Below are 16,693 nucleotides of genomic sequence, written 5' to 3'. Positions count from 1 at the left end.
TTGTAGTTCTTCCAGCTTCTCTCCTTCCAGATCTGGGCGTGCAAGTCATGTGAGACGGAGAGGATAGTTGCGGCGGCTGCGATGTTGCAGGTCAGCAGGCATGTTCGATGTAGCAAGTATTTTGTTTTCTCTTTGTGGCTGTCGAGTTGATTTGCTTTCGTGCAGGCCCTGGTTCTGAACCTCCAACATGAGTCTCTTTCTTCCGTGCTGCCCATGGAGGTCACCGGTAGCAGGAACGCCATGAGTCGGCACAAGCATTGCAGACGCGGAGGATTTTTACTGGGGGCGAGCTACTCGTTCCCGGCAGTGCCGGTGTCAACTACCTCGAGCCACTTCTTGTTCATGTAACTGCATCTGTCCGTAAGTTCTGTGTTTCTCCTACAAGATCAAAGAATGGAGTGCAGATGTGTCTCAGAGCCCTTCATGGTTGAAATTATGGTCTCTCCTAAACATGTGATTTGCGAAATATTTAGGAACGAATTGTTTATGGATGTGCAAAGTACCTTGTTAGCTATGGTTTTAGATTTTACTAGGTGGAATTGCGCGCTCCGCTGCGCGCGGATATTATGGCATGGATAAAATGCTCCATGAGTACATTATAGCGTGCATAAAAAAACTGCAATATGGTCAACGTTGATGTCGTACATTTGTACCACTTATAATTTATTTGATTGAGTAGTTAGGATGTTCATAGAACATATATAAACATTGATGTTGTACAACTTAATTTATTTGTCAGTCATCGAATGTCCCTTTCATATCTATCATCAATGTGAATTTGCATGACAAACAGAGTATAATTCAGGTCTCAAATGAGGCTCATCATAAGAAATGTCGCTATTGTGGAAGCGCCATCTAACAATCCCAAGCTTGCTCCTGAACTCAAAGTGGGCTCACTCCCACACATTACAGTCCAAACCGAAGTAGCTGAACCTAGAATACGTGTAAGCCATAAATTCCTCCTGGTCCAGGCTCTCAAAGAGAAGACAATCTAAACCAAAGTTGCTAATTGTAGCAACACGCACATAGAATCAGATCGCCATGGTCAACTAATGATATACTTAACACCCTTGGTGCTTGTCTGCTTGAGCTATCAGCAACATTGCAGAGCTATGAAGTAAATACATGTAGACGAAGACTTTCATTACTGGACTAAGGAATTATGCTGACAACCTTCAGATATGAAAATACAAGACTGAATCTTCTTTTTGTGGAAATATTAATGCACTCGACCATCTAGAATATCAGACATCTGAAACTTAAAATCCAGAATATGAAGTTATGACAAAAATATGTCAGGATCATAAGTTCTAGAAATGATAAAGCTAACCTAAGATATAAAGTTATGACACGATATAAGTTAATACCGATGAACATTAGCTTCGGTCTGGGTAGAAACAACAGCTTCTTTATTTATTTTTTGCTGCAGCAGTACTGTCCTTCTCTAGTGTCAATTACATGGTTACTTATTCGCCTCTGCTTCATCTACTCCCTCAAGCCTCAAGGCAGATGCTAACTTGTTTGCCTCTGCATCTTGTGCACCCTTCTGTACTGCAACCAACTTACTTCAACCTATTTGACTTACACCTTGTGCCTTCTCTGTTACATCCAAAATAGGGTGGCACGGTGATGGAGACGGCGTTGGTGCGCATCCCGCAGCTACTCCGGGATTAGCTCGATGCTTGGCACCGCCGCGCTCGTTGGCTGCAGCTGGGGCATGGCGACGACCGTTGAAACGAAGGCCAGATCGGAGGTGCCCGTCGCTGCTGCCACAGGGAGGGGATCGGGAGACGCCCGTGGAAGATGCTATGGTGAACACAATCTGAAATAATCACTTTTACAGAAAACATATACATCCATAATTACATATACATGCCAGTGTAGTTGTGTGAGATCAATTTGGAAGTGCTAATTGATGAAAACTGTAGCATTAGGAATATCCTTCTGATATTTGATAGTAAATGAGCGCAGTGTTGCTTGTAGATAGATTTTTCATGACTTCAACATGTGCCTTCCATCTCCTTGATGATGTGTTATCTCAAAACTCGGATTTTACTGCATTATATGGTTTCTTGGCACTTTTAATTTCCCTCGAAAAATGGTATCAATTTGTTTATGTTAAATAATATTTATGTGTTGCGAGGAAACAACCACTAGAAAAGAATTTTTAATTTAGTATGTTTAGCACATTGTGGTCGTGAGTAGTTGTCTTTTAATTTAAGGAATATGTGTCCTTGTGGCCACTTGTGAAACAAATATTGCAGTTTAACACTTTTGTAAAAAAAATCCTGTGCCTAAATACTACATGCTCATTGTTTTTTCCTTTGACTAAATATACTACAGACCGTTATGCATGCAATACTGATTATCTGATATCTTTATTTTAGGTGAGAAGATAGATGAAGAAAGAACTCAAGAGCTAATATTGTTGTTGCGGATGTTTTGAGCAAACAACTAAAAGAAGATAGATGCTCTAGCATGTTGAGCCCATTGGATTGAAGCCAAAGGATGAAATGACTTGTCGTCATACCTCCATTGCGCAGATTGGGGATGGATAATGAGATTGTGACATTGTCGTTCTTTCGTTATTGATATCAAGGTTATGCCAAAGTGACGTGCTTAATGTGTCAACGTTTCTAGCAGAAAATAATGTTAAGGTGAAGCAAATGCTAAGTGAAGAGGAACAAAGACAAAGACTGATTTGAATTTAAGAGGTGTCATCTCAAATTCGCAATTGGCAGATTTGTGGCAGTATTTGCTTTTGCCACATGCTCTCCGCCCCTCAATATAGGACGTAACAGACAGTGGGAAAGGGCAGAGAGAGCAACAAGTCTTCTTGCAAGGTTAAGATCGAGAGGAAAAAGTTTGGTGTAGAATAAGGGATTTATCTGGAAGCCGTATGTTCGATTGTTCTTGATGTGTACCTATCAAATATATGACTTCAGTTTGATCAATGTGTCGCTAGCCCCTTAGCATTGCATTTACGCGTCTTTTTGTGATTCCGTAGCGTAGCACGGGCATCTTACTAGTACCTGTAAAATGTGCTAATTAATAACCATATATTTCCAGCATGTACGAAAACTATAGGATCATCCTTATAATACCTGAAAGAACACACTGCATGTCATCAAACAAGAATGCCACGGCAATAATTGGCATAATCCTTGAAATGTACTCCACCACTTCATTGTCGTTGCTGTATGCATACCCCCATATATTGCGCACCAAAACAATAGCAAGAGCAACCGATATGCTTGACACAACGCCCAGGACCATGATCACCTGGGTCGCCAAACGGGCCGCATCCGGTCGCCCAGCACCCAGCTCATTTGACACACGGGTGCTACGTACGTAGATAAAGGTTTTGATACATATCAGCTTCTAGTTTGTGTAATACTTGAAGGCGTATGAGTTTGAGCTGACCTTATAGCTGCACTAAGCCCATATGGGACCCTGAATACCAACGAGATAGTATTCAAACTGCTAGAAATTCAACTGCATGTTACTATCAAAAAAGGGAAAATAGCAAACCAAGTAGTATGAAATGATATAAGCCATGCTTGAATATGTCGCCTCACGGCCTCACCTGATTGACAGTACTGATGCCTCAAGTTTAGGATTTGGAAGAAATCCGGAAACAAGTACCAGGAGCTCAAACGACCACCACTCCCAGCTGCTCGTGTAAAAATATATGTATGTCAGATGGAATTACTTAAATCAATCAACTGGAGATGGCAAATTTGCACTTGCGACATATAGCATATAGACATCAAACTCACCAAACCATGAGCGCAGATGGGACGGCAAGCCTCAAGAAACCGAGGATGTCGCATTCTGGACGACAACCCCGTCCATGTGCTCTTACAAGACGGGGAGAGCCTGATGTAGAGAGCCAAGATGGACACATTCGTGAGGCAGGAGATTGTATTGGCCAAGACAGCACCCTTGTTGCCTAGACCAAGCTTGTAGACCAGCAGCCAGCACACGAAGATGTGGTTCAGTGCTGTGACGCTGACGCCCGAGCTCAGCATCACCGGAAGAACCATGTTCTGCGCCTGCAGGAATCGGACATGGCATTGCAGCGGACCATAGACAAACAACGACGGAATCAACCATCGGATGTAGCTCCCTGCTTCCATGGCAATCTCAGGGTCCTGTCCAAACAACAGAAGGATCTGACCGGTGTATCCCCAGATTACGGCAACCACGGCGCTCACCGGAGTGAGCACAAGGATTGCCCTCTGCTTATAGATGCCAAGAAGATGGTGCTGTTTTGCTCCAAAGGCTTGCCCACACAGCGTGTCCAAGCTGCTCGACATGCCAGACTGAAATTAAATGCAAGCATCAAGTTGATGATGATGTCCGGGAGGTCCAACTAAATTGGTGCATCGATCAATGGAAAAGGGAAAAAAAATTCATACCAACAAGCTGAAGCCAGTTACACCAGCGAAGGAGGTTGCGATGGAGGCACTCGAGAGAGCGAGTTCGCCGAGATGACCCACAAACATGACCGGTATCATTTGGACCACATCCTGTAGGAGGCTTCCGACGATGAGAGGCCCGGCAAGGTACAACTGCTTCTTCACCTCAATCACTACCAGGCTCTCCTCTCCTGTCTTGTCAACAAGAGGCTCCTCCATGCTTGAAAGTTGAAACTAAGGTACCTAGGTGCTGATTTACCGGTGAAATGAAGGGATATTTAACATGTACTATGTTTGAGCATGAATGGAACGATTCAGAGAACAGCAGTCAAGTGAACTAAAGAATCTCTATGGGAGACAAAGGAGGTAACTTGGCAGCCAAGTGGACTAAAAGAATCTATACGGGAGACAAAGGAGGCAGCATGGCAGCTAGGTTCAAACAACTGACGGAATAACTTTACTACCCGACAAACTATAGTGAGGTGGACAATTAACAATACATGCTCAAGCAGAACAAGATTGCCATTTCTATGTCTTCTTGCTAAATGTAAGTGCACTTAGTGTGCAGTACTAATCAGCATGTTGAAAGGTAGAAGCATATACTCCCTCCGTTCCAAAATAAATGTCGTTGACAACTTTTTATTATGGGATGGAGGGAGTATATACCAAGGTAATGAATGAAGCCTTTTGCCCACCTGTTGTCACTGTCATACCTTTTGAATACATCAATAAGAGCCATACGTTGGTGGTAACTAAGTCTTGAGCAGATGATATATTCCCTGCGGAGCTCTCGCGACCGCGTCGCCCCCGCGGGCGACCGGCCGCGCATCGCCGCCTCCCTCCTCCAGTCCCCACCTCTCCCCTTCTTCCTGCTGCCGTCGCTGGCGCCCGCGGCCGCCCTGGCCCCGGGGTTGCTGGTGGCAGCGGCCCCCTGACCTTCCCCTCCCGGTGGCTCTCCGGCGCGGGGCGGAGCTACACCGGGGGGTGCTCCTAGGCGGCGACGGACCGGGTGGCGGCAGGGTTCCTTGGCGCAGCGCGGGCGGGTGGCTGGACGGCAGCGGCGCCATTGGCGGTGGGGTGGCGCAGCGGTGGGTCCTGGCGGCGGCGCTCGGCCCAGATCTGGGCCCTAAGGGCCCCATCTGGGCCTGGGCGGGCCGGCGGCTGGGCGGATCCGTGGCGAGACTTCCGGGAGGCGGGGGAACTGCGCTGAGCGGCGAGGTGCTGGCGGCGCCGGCGCCAGCCTGCTGCAGCATGGCCGGCGGGGCTTAGCGGGCCCGTTGCGGGCCTGGCCGGGCCAGGGGTGGCCTGGTTTGCCCCGCTGCCGTGTCCGGACGGCAACCGCGACTGTGCCGGAGGCGCGGGCCTCTCGCACGACGGCGGAGGAGGTGGTTCCCTCCCGCTCGGCCTTGGTGTTGCTGATCCTGTCGCTTGGCTCTTCTCTCCGGTCTTCTTGGCCTCGTGTTGGTGCTCGTAGTGAGACAGCTTGGGTGGCGGCGCAACTGCGATGGCGCATGGTGTTGGGCGGTGGTTTGGCTGGTCGGCTCCGGTTGGGCGGTGGGGTTGGTGTGCGGGAGAAATCCTTGCCGGTTCGGCCGGCTCCGATGCGGTGACACCGACGGGTGCCACCATTCCTTCTTGGAGGGTGTCGGTGGTAGCCATCCTCCACTTCCCTCCGCGTACCGGGGGAAACCCTAGGACTCGTCCGGGCGGCAGCGTCGTCGGCGTCGCATTCCTTCCTGAAGGTGCCGCTTGGTACACGGCAGATCGGAGCCTCGGGCGGTGGTGGTTTGTCTCCGGACGGCGCAGCGGTGACGGTTCATCCATGCTTTGTCGAGCTGCCGTTGTTGGCATTTATTTCTTCTTTTCTTTTGGGCTTGATGTGCTGCTCGCCCCAGCAATGCTATGTGTTCGTTGCTTTGGAATACAAAGCGGGGGAAACCCTTTTTCGGTAATACATCAATAATGCAGTCAATCGCTTGCAACAACACATATCTACAAACTTTGCTCTATTTTTATTCTGTCGTGTCTGACCACTCACGTGCTACGACCTCCTTCATAGATATAAAAAAGGGTGTTTCCCAAGATCCAAGGCCATTAGTAATCAATTGATTAGGACCTGCAAAAGTAAAAAAAATCATAATGGTTCTTCCATTGGAGTTAGGTGAACATAAAGAACAAAAGCTCCCAAGCTGTTCTTCAAAATCAGGCATCGCTGAGCTTGCAACAAAGGAAAAACACCATAGTTTAATTTACAACCCTCAGTTTAGAACTGGTTAGGACGCACAACCTAACTACTGATACCGGTGAAATTACAATCCTGAGACAATGCGAAGGTGCCCAAAAATAAAACCAGTCAAACACCTGAATCATCCTGTCACACTGAATCAAGAATGAACATCCATATACAGTAACAATCACTCTTATTATCTAAAAATAATTCAATATGCACCGACGTTTCTTTTTTATGCCATGAGAACTGGTTACGTGGATCATAGTATACTCTATACTACTATACATGCTTTGATGTAGCGTCGAAATTGAAGTTCATCTTTTTCGTTTCAAAATAGTTATTTAAAGTATATAATGTCTTCAATAATATTAGCAAGCGTAGCATCCGGACTGCATGCTCGTGTTATAATTATGTACTTTAAGCGCAACAGCTGACATCCTATGAACAACGCAAGGACCATCAATTGATACATGTTGACTATACCCGTTTTATTTACGTTTTGTTACACTGTATACTACTGCATTCACCTCCAGGTTCATCGATTTTCACTTGGGGAAACTCTATTCAAGAGTACAATTGCACATACAAACAGGAAAACAGGTATTCACCTTCAGGTCCATCGATTGACTGGGCGTCACGGGTCACCCTGGTCTTCAAAATATACAGTGTAAAACTGTAACACATGTGCTACTTGAACCAATCAGGTGCAGAACTGTAGCTCGGGGCCTTGGCCTTCTTCCTAACCTGAAAATTCCACATACAGAAGCAACAGGACAGTATATTTCATCATGCAATTTTTTTACATGAAGAGAAAAAAATAATTAAGCCATTGAAGGTATAAAGTGTTGTTACCCTGGATTTCTGCTCGTAACACTTGGTATACTTGTTTCATCAAGCTCTGTTAACTTCCCAAATTCACTAATTTATTATGCAACACTCCCTTTTTGATACAACATCTTTTCAGCGCTTGTAAACACGTCATCTTTCCAACCTCCGGAACACTGGTGTAAACATCATATTCAACAAAAAATGGCATAAATTGACAAGAATACTAATATTTCTAGCCAGATTATAATTGCCAGGCCAACTTTGAAGGGTATATAGTGTTGAGTGATAAAATCCAGTTGGTGTGGTAGTGGAGGGATACTAATGCTTCTAGGCAAATCATTTTTGAGAAGTTCTGTGGCAAATATGTTGAGGAATTTCAGTTAAATAATAATACATGGACACAGACGCAAGATCTACTCAATAGTTGTCTAAGAACCATCAAATCCACAGTTTCTATTTTGCCCCACAATTTAATCATTCCCCAATAGGTACAAGGAAGGCTCACCTGAATCGGAGAAGACAAGGCGACGGATCTCCCGCCTTGGACCCTCCATGGAACTCGAATTAACTTTGCCGTCAGCATGATTGGTACCATTCAGAGAACAGCAGTCAAGTGGACTAAAAGAATCTCTATTTCAGACTAAGGGGGAGCCAAGTAAGTGGACTAAAATAATCTCTATGAGAGACAAAGGAGGCAGCTAGGTTGAAACGACTGACGGAATAACTTTACTATCCGACAAACTATAGTGAGGTGGACAATTAACAATATATGCTCGAGCAGAAGAAGATTACCATTTAACAATAGATCCTCTTCTTGCTAAATTTAAGGGCACGTAGATGTGTAATACTAATCAGCATGATGAAAGTTAGAAGCACATATGCCAAGTTAATGAAACCTTTTTGCCCACTTGTTGTCACTGTCACACCTTTTGAACACATCAATAAAGATAGCTATCTACAAAATTCGTTCTATTTTTATTTTGGCGTGTCTGATCAACTCACATGCTCTGACCTACTTCATACATATGAAAAGGGCATTTTCAAAGATCCAAGGCCATTAGCGAACCAATTGATTAGGACCCACAAAAGTAAAAATAAATAAATCATAGTGGCATCTTGATTCCATTGGAGTTAGGTGGATATACAGAACAAAAGCTCCTATGGTGTTCTTCAAAACCAGACACCGCTGAGCTTCAAAGAAAAGACATGTAACTCTTTTCTTATAGAGATAAGTGCACACTTCAATCCTCAACTTATACCTTAGTTTAATTAACAGCCTTCAGTTTAATACCGGCTAAGACGCACAACCCAAGTATCGATACTGCTGAAATTACCCTCCTGGGACAATGAGAAGCAGCCTAAAAATAAAACGAGTCAATTGCCTGAATCATCCTGCCACAGTGAATCCGGACTGAACATCCATATACAGTAACAATCACTCTTATCATCAAAATGCACCAGCATTTCTTCTTTACGCCACAAGAACTGGCTACACTGATCAAGGCATAACCTATACTACTATACATGCATTGTTTGAAAATATATATACTACTATACATGCTCTGATGCAGTGTCCAAATTCAAGCTCATATTTTTCGTTTCTAAATAATCATCTTAAGGATATAATGTCTTCAATAATGTTAGCAAGCATAGCATCCGAACTGCCCGCCCGTGTTACAGTTATGTATACCCATTTTATTTATGTTTTGTTACATTGTAAAGCCCTTGAAGAGAAGCAACAAGACAGCTATCATTCACCAGCAGGTCCGCTGATGTTCTACATACAGAATCAACAAAAAAGCTTCATCGTGCAATTCTTTTGGAAAAAGAGAGGAAAATAACGACTGTTAGCATTCACCTGCAGGTTGTAAGCTGTGTAAACCTGTTGTAATATGATCTTGCTAAAATCTGGAAGGTGCCCATGTGTTGGTGCCCTGTGGGTAAATGAGGTGATGGTTAACTGGATCTGTTGCTGCCATCAACTCACGTAGTGAGTGTACTGACTGTGTACCCAATTATGGTAGTAAAGTGTGGGCTGTATGCGTGCATTGGTATGGCCACACTGGTGTCGGTTTCTGTAACTGGACATCAAAAGAGCAGAGCCGGCGTGTGTCGCTGGTTCAGTGAGAAAAAGGAAAGGTATTCGTTGCCTCCAAAACTAACCTGTGTGTGCTGCTCTGCTTCTCCTCTGCTTTTTGCTTGTATCCATTTGCTTGAACAGCTTGCGTTCACTGGGAACAAGGTGAGATAGACAGGATTTTGCCTGAAAATGTACTTCTCAGGCCTGAAAATCAAGACAGCCAGCAATGAAAATGTATTTCTCAGGCCTGAAAATCAAGACTGACAGCAATGAAAATGTATTTCTCAGGCCTGAAAATCAAGGCAGCTAGCATTCACCTGCACTCCTGCAGGTCCACTGAAAATTCTACATGCACAAGCAGAAAGACAACATATTTTATAATTCAGTTTTTTTACATAAAGAGGAAAAAATGTAAGCCCTTGAAGGCATAAAGTATTTTTTTTAAAGCAAAAGGCTTAAAGTGTTTAACCTTTGATTTCTGCTCGCAAATTTCGGTATATCCTTGTTTCATCAAGCTCTGTTAACTTCCCTAACTCACTAATTTAAAATCCTACACTCTCTTTCTTGACATAGAACCTTTTCAGCACTTGTAAACACTTCATCTTCCCAACCTCCGGAACACTGGAGTGGACATCATTTTCAACACAAAGTAGCGTAAATTGACAAGATGGCAAATGTCTCTAGGGAAATTATAATTACCAGGCCAACCTTGTAGGGTCAATAGTTTTTAAGTGATAAGATCGATATAGTGTGTTTGGCATAGTTACGTTTCTCGTCTAGAATAGGGCGATTCGGTTTTTAGGTAGCGGAGGTGGATCAGTCTTGAGAAGTTATGTACAAAGATGTTGGCGAGTTCATCAATTTAATAAATAATACACTGAACACCTCTCGCCGGCTCCCGCCGCCTCATCAATTAAGGCAGTTGTTATCGTCTAGCCGTTGTCCGTGGGACTATCTCGTTAATTTGCTTCTACATTAAACAGGGAGAAAAACGCTTCTGCCAAGAAACCTGGAAACAAGAGGATGACATTGGAGGAGACTAGCCCTGCTCTAGAGCAATGAAACCGACTGGGGCGGGGGAAGAAGCGGCAGGCCCGTTATTGCCTGTGGTTACGCGTGACGTGCCCATGGAGATATAGTGATAGACTGGCCGGCATTGCTCATCTCTCGCCTAGCTCGCTACGCCTAAGTCATACCTGACATGCTTCCGGTTTTTTTCTTTTCTTTTGAAAGGTGCTTCCAGTGGTTTTATTTGGATGTGTAGCTGCTTGTATACGGTCGGGCACTATACTACTGCTGGTAGATGATCTTCTATTCTATTTGTTCTATTCTGTTTCGTCACTACTATTAGGGCATGGCCAATGCATAGCCCCAGGTTGATTCCTCACATGCCATGTAGGATCGGATGGCAGAAAAAGTAGGTTCGGATGGGGAAGCGGGATCCTCTCTAGGAGGCGGGTGCTTAGAGAGAAAAAGTGTGGTCCGATGCATAAAATTGGAAAAGTTGAAGTGGAGAGGAGGGATGCATGTGTAGTGAGAGTCACTTTTTATTCTTTGATGAGGCCCACTAGTAGTAGCTTGCATTGGGGAGAAAAAATCAACACATTTGCTTCAAATTACTTTTGTCATTAGGCATCTGTATTCATATGCCATCATTGTACATGCCCTTAAAGGGAGTGTGACGTCGATGTGACGGGTTCAACCGTGAGGTCCTGTATGCCCCCTGCGTGCCTCAAACAGCTGCACCTTCGCACATGCGCAATCCGACTCGGTAGGCCCATGTGAAACACTGTAGAGGGAGGTGCACTGTAGCATGATGGTACTGTATCAAACCAAAAACTGTTACGCCCGCTTCACTATAGCAAACCGGTATAAAATAGGTTTTTTACAAACAATTTCTTAAAATATGATATTTTTTTAACACAAACAATTCTTGAGAAATCTGAACATTGTATGAAATTTGAATTTTTTTACACAAAATATCAAGCAATTTATGATTTTTTAACATTTTAGAATAGCAGTAAACATGGACAGTTCAACAGGTCTGATAGCAGAAAAATACAACATGAGGTTATTTGTCGCTCATGAATGGGGGAGTTAAAAGTCGAAAACCATCCCATTTGCGGTTAGCTTTGCTGAAAACCACCTACACTATTTTTTTGCAAAAGCCACCACGTTTCTAGTAAACTTTTTTGCAGAAATCACTGATCGGCCGCTTTGGTGTGTCTAAGAGCGTTTATGACAGTGGGACCTAACTGTTGGATCTAACTTGGCAAAAAATATTGCAATATATACATGTTGAATAGCCTTCTTCATACTCTTTAACACATACAACCCTTGGATCAATTTAAAAAACACCCTGGATAGGGGGTAAGTGCCAGGGTTGACGAAGGACGTCGGAGCAGTGGCATGTCCTGGGCCAACAAGAGCGCCACCGGGCTGCACCTGGTTCTTCTTCTGGTTCCTATTGTTGCGAGTGTCGGCGGGTGCGGGAGTAGCAGGGCATGATGCGGGCTAAGGGGCCAAGTGTGGGGCTGGATGATGATCTCCAGGATATCCTTGGAGACCGAGGGGTGGAGCCAGGACACGATACTTAAGCGATATGCGTTCACTAAACATCATCGACAATCATCTCGGCGTCGACGAGGACATTGATGTGATCAGTGAGGTCAAACTTGCGGAAGGTGATGTTGAAGTGCGTCTACCAGATGAAAAAAATGGCTTTCTCGAAGTGAAGCACAATTGGAACGTGGGGTCAGATGTTTAGGGTTCCGGAAGGTGATGTTTAGACAAGTCAAGCATGCCCGGAGAGGGAGGTGCGCCGCTGGAGATCGACATCGTGGGGAGGGAAGGAATGAGCAGCATAATGTTGTTTAGGGTTCTAGGATCGAGTCAAAACTGATACTTTGGGAATTGCTCAATGCATTGTACTCCATTGGATGCGTGGGGTATATATCCAAGTTCATCTGAACTAATCTCTATATAGATCTGGTCACGGTTTAAACAAGCTAGCTACAGAATCTATACAGAGTTCTAATCGTGAAGAGATAGGATTGTTAGGGAGAAACGCATGCGATATGGAGTCCATCGTTACCTTCTTTGACACCATGATGTGTACATATATATACGCACAGGTAACTACCTCTCCATCGGCCGATCGCACGCACTACCCCGGGGAGATCGCATACATACTCCCAGCTAAAGAATGGAGACCATGGTGGACGACGTGCCATTGCTCCCGGACGATGTGCTCCTCGAGGTCCTGGCGCGTGTGGCTATGGAGGACGTCGCCGCGCTGTTCCGGTGCGCTGTGTCATGCAAGCGGTGGTGTGGCCTTGTTGCCGACCGCACCTTCCTCCGCCGCCCCTGGCCAGAGGACGCAACCCACTCATCTGCCCTCATCGGCTTCTTCACCATGCAAGAGTGCGCTCAAGGAAATCGGGACTCCAGATACAAGGACTGGGACGACCCGTGCGTGCCACCGGTGTTCGTCCCCATGCCGCGGTCTGTGCTCGGCCCCAGCCGCCGGTTCCTCACCTCCTTGGTCCGAGGTACCGCGGCCGGCCTTTTGGACGGCGCGAGGCCGCTTGCAGCCCGTGAGTGCTTCCTCCTCTTGCGCCTGGGCCAGGTCATCTACGGCCGTGCCGGCAGCATCCGCCTGGCCGTGTGCAACCCGCTCTCCGGCAAGTGCGACACTCTCCCGCCACTGGAGAACTACGCCGTGGTGACCGGCGAGGACTGCGGCTCCTCGAGCGGCTTCTTCAAGGTGCTAGCCATGAGCATCAACGTCTACGACCGGAACAAGCTGCATTGCGACCTGCGCATGCTTACATCCCACGAGCCGAGCTGGACGACGCACACCGAGTGCTTCAACGCAGACTCTGGGATCGGCTGACAGCACTGCCCGGACGCAGTGGCGGTGGTGTGCGGCGGCGTGGCGCGCTGGCTCTTCACGTACATAGACTACAATGGCAGGTCCCAACTTTCCACCATTGATGTGAGCGTTGAGAGCGGGCACCTCGCCTTAACAAAGCTCTCGTTCCCGCCGCCGACGATTCTACCTTCGCCCACATATCATGCCACGGTCGACGGGAAGGTCTTGTTATTTTGCGTCCACGTTACAGGGGTCCAAATAGAAGGCATCTACGACTACGTAGAAACCTGGGATCAGGGAGATGATGGTACACACGTCTGCACCAGGGCAATGAAGCTAAAACCGCCCCCTAAGAAGTACCCGATCTATCCACTTCGCAGCCTCTGGTCCGGAGAGAAGAGCGGGAAACTCATCGTCAACTCGAGGCTGCAATTGAACTACGAGAAAGCAACCGACCAGTCTCTTACTTTTGTCAAAGCGGCTGACCATCAGTTCTCGGGCATGGTTATGGAAGCCGTGCCCATGGAGATAGACTGGCCGGCATTGTTCATGTCTCGCCTAGCTCGCTTTGTGTAAGTCATACATGGTACCAGTTGTTTTGTTTGGAAGTGTAGCTGATTGTATACGGCTAGGCACTATATATAACGGCGGTAGAGGATCATATAGATAAAACAACGAAATGACAAACTTATACAGGTGGTTTATTGCTAAATATATTGTCTATTGACAAACATCGACCATTGATTGCGAGTGACTATTAAGTGCCCACGATTTCCATCCATGGTAGTGGCGGAGCTAGGAATCAAACATGAGGGAAACCAACTGAGTCAAACCTTTGATAGCAGGGGTCAAATCACACTAATACGTGTGTTTTTCTTAAGGGAGTATCTAGAACTTATCTAGATGAGACATAATTTGGTCTCATTCATTTTGAAAACAAGAACAAATAAAATCCACGTCATCCACGTCAGCACACACGCATCTTATGGCTTCAAATCCAATGGCTATAAAAGGTGAATGAGACCAAATTATATCTCATCTAGATGAGTTCTAGCAAAACTGTTTCCTTAAATCTGAGAGATTGAAAGCATAAAACAACAAACAAAAACCGCGCGCGCACACACACATATGAGATTAAGGGTGTGCCATGGCTGTTGCTAGTCCCGTCCCCCTGTCTTCCATTGTCTACCGGGGTTTTCTATGTAAAAAACTGATTCAATTATTCTTGATTTTGTTTCTTATTTTCATGTTTCATAACATGATGCATTTAGTTTAATCCGTGGTTTTATTTTACTTTATTTTTTATTTTTACTTTATTTTGTTATTTTTACTTTATTTTAGGTTTTGTTTTTGCATAAGATAATTATGCCTTATCTAAAAAAACATACCCCGATGGTATATCAATTGCCCCCCGTTACGAACGTCGCTATCGCCGTGTCACGGAGGGGGGAAACGGTCGACACGGAGGGAATCCTAGTTGGTGGGGGGATTCGGGGTGTAGCTATGTCACCGAAACATCGCATGGGTCCCGATGCATATGTGAAAGTGTTCAGGCATGCGTAGACGCCCGTCTTGGGGCTCCGCGGTGTGCCCCCCTGCACGCAAGGCAGTGCCGCCGTCACTTGGAGGGGGGCACACCCCGGAGACGCGTGGCGCCTCTTCGGACATGCCACCACACCACCCCGCATGTATGAGGTCCCGGTGCGACGCTCGGGTGGCATTGCTACCCCCGTAGGCCCCCCGTCCCGCCTAACCCTGTAGCGTTTGACCACGGGATCTAGCCCTTTCACTTTGCACGGACGGGCTTTGAGCAGTGGACCTATCCACCCGGTTGTGTTAGGTCAGCCCATAGGAATACTTTGGAGCAACATCCGGGCCATACCCACAGCAAGATCCCCTCCGTGTAGACCCGACGCGTCCGTTTCCCCCCTCCAGGTGCCGGCGGCGGCGCCGTCCGTGAGGGGGGGCACACCCCGGAGACGCGTGCCGGGCGTTTGCACCCGCCACAACACTTCCAGACTTGTGAGACGCCGCCTACGCAAGATTTGGCGGCATGCTAGCCCCCGGAGGCCGCCGGCCACAGTCGTAGACACGCGAAGAGCAATCCGCGTAGAGGGAATTGTTCAGATACTACTCCATCACGAACAATTATGAAAAATTACCATCAGTCCTACAACACATGTGCCCACGTCGTGTAAAAAGCTCATGATTTTATCGCGCTCCGAGTATTTAATAATATTCACGCCGCATAGTTACCGCAGAACGTCTACTATCGTGTCATCGCCGTCCGTGAGGGGGGGGCACACCCCGGAGACGCGTGCCGCCTCTTCGGACATGCCACGACACCATCCTGCATGTATGAGGGCCCGGTGCGACGCTCCGGTGGCATTGCTACCCCCAGGGGCCCCGTCCCGCCTAACCATGTAGCGTTAGACTACGAGATCTAGCCCTTTGACTTTACACGGACGGGCTTTGACCAGTGGAACTCTCCACCCGGTTGTGTTAGGTCATCCCATAGGAACACTTTGGAGCAACATCCGGGCCAGACCCACAGCAAGATTCCCTCCGTGTAGACCCTACGCGTCCGTTTCCCCCTCCAGGTGCCGGCGGCGCCGCCGTCCGTGAGAGGGGGCACACCCCGGAGATGCGCGCCACCTCTTTGGACATGGCACCACACCACCCCGCATGTATGAGGGCCCGGTGCGACGCTCCGGTGGTATTGCTATCCCCCAGGGCCCCCGTCCCACCCCTTCAGACATGGCACCACACGGCCCCGCATGTATGAGGGCCCGGTTAGATGGGACGGTGTACCTGTGGGGGGGGGGGGTAGCAATGCCGCTAGGTTTTTCTTTGGGCCCTCCTACGGTTGTGGAAGCGTGGTGGCTGGTGCAGGCACCCGACACGCAGCTTCGGGGTGTGCCCCCTCTCACCGGCGTCGCTGTGGGGCACAGCGGCAGCAACGTCCGTGAGGGGGGCAATCCATATACCATCGGGGTATGTTTTTTTTGTCAGATAAGGCACATTATGTTGTGAAAAAATTACAGGAAAAATAGAGGCAAGGCCGTCGGCATACCTGCGCACACGGCCACGGATCAATGACGTGGCAAAGGGCATAGCCTATGCCGACGGCCATGCCGTCGGCATAGGGGCACCTTATCCCCTCGGCCACCCTCCTCCTCCACTCATTTCTCTCCGTCTCCCAACCGACCCCGACCCCCACCCGCGCCGCCGCCGCCACCGGATCCCGACCCGCCACCGCC

At 47.2% G+C, this 16,693-nt stretch overlaps 1 long non-coding RNA gene and 1 pseudogene across 1 annotated transcript; one reads left to right on the top strand and one right to left on the bottom strand.

Moving 5' to 3' along the window:
* LOC123167090 (uncharacterized) lies at positions 1 to 2,737 on the top strand. Its single transcript, XR_006483786.1, has 4 exons — positions 1 to 90; positions 166 to 360; positions 1,618 to 1,811; positions 2,388 to 2,737. It is a non-coding gene; the product is annotated as an uncharacterized lncRNA (long non-coding RNA).
* LOC123167089 (protein DETOXIFICATION 16-like) overlaps positions 1 to 4,648 on the bottom strand; it is a 10,869-nt pseudogene extending 6,221 nt beyond the window's left edge.
* Between the last annotated feature and the right edge of the window lie 12,045 nt (positions 4,649 to 16,693).

Source organism: Triticum aestivum, chromosome 7D (assembly GCF_018294505.1).
Source record: "Triticum aestivum cultivar Chinese Spring chromosome 7D, IWGSC CS RefSeq v2.1, whole genome shotgun sequence".
NCBI classification, from domain to species: Eukaryota; Viridiplantae; Streptophyta; class Magnoliopsida; order Poales; family Poaceae; genus Triticum; species Triticum aestivum.
The sequence above is the reverse complement of the archived record's forward strand: the minus strand, read 5'-3'. Positions and strand labels throughout refer to the sequence as shown.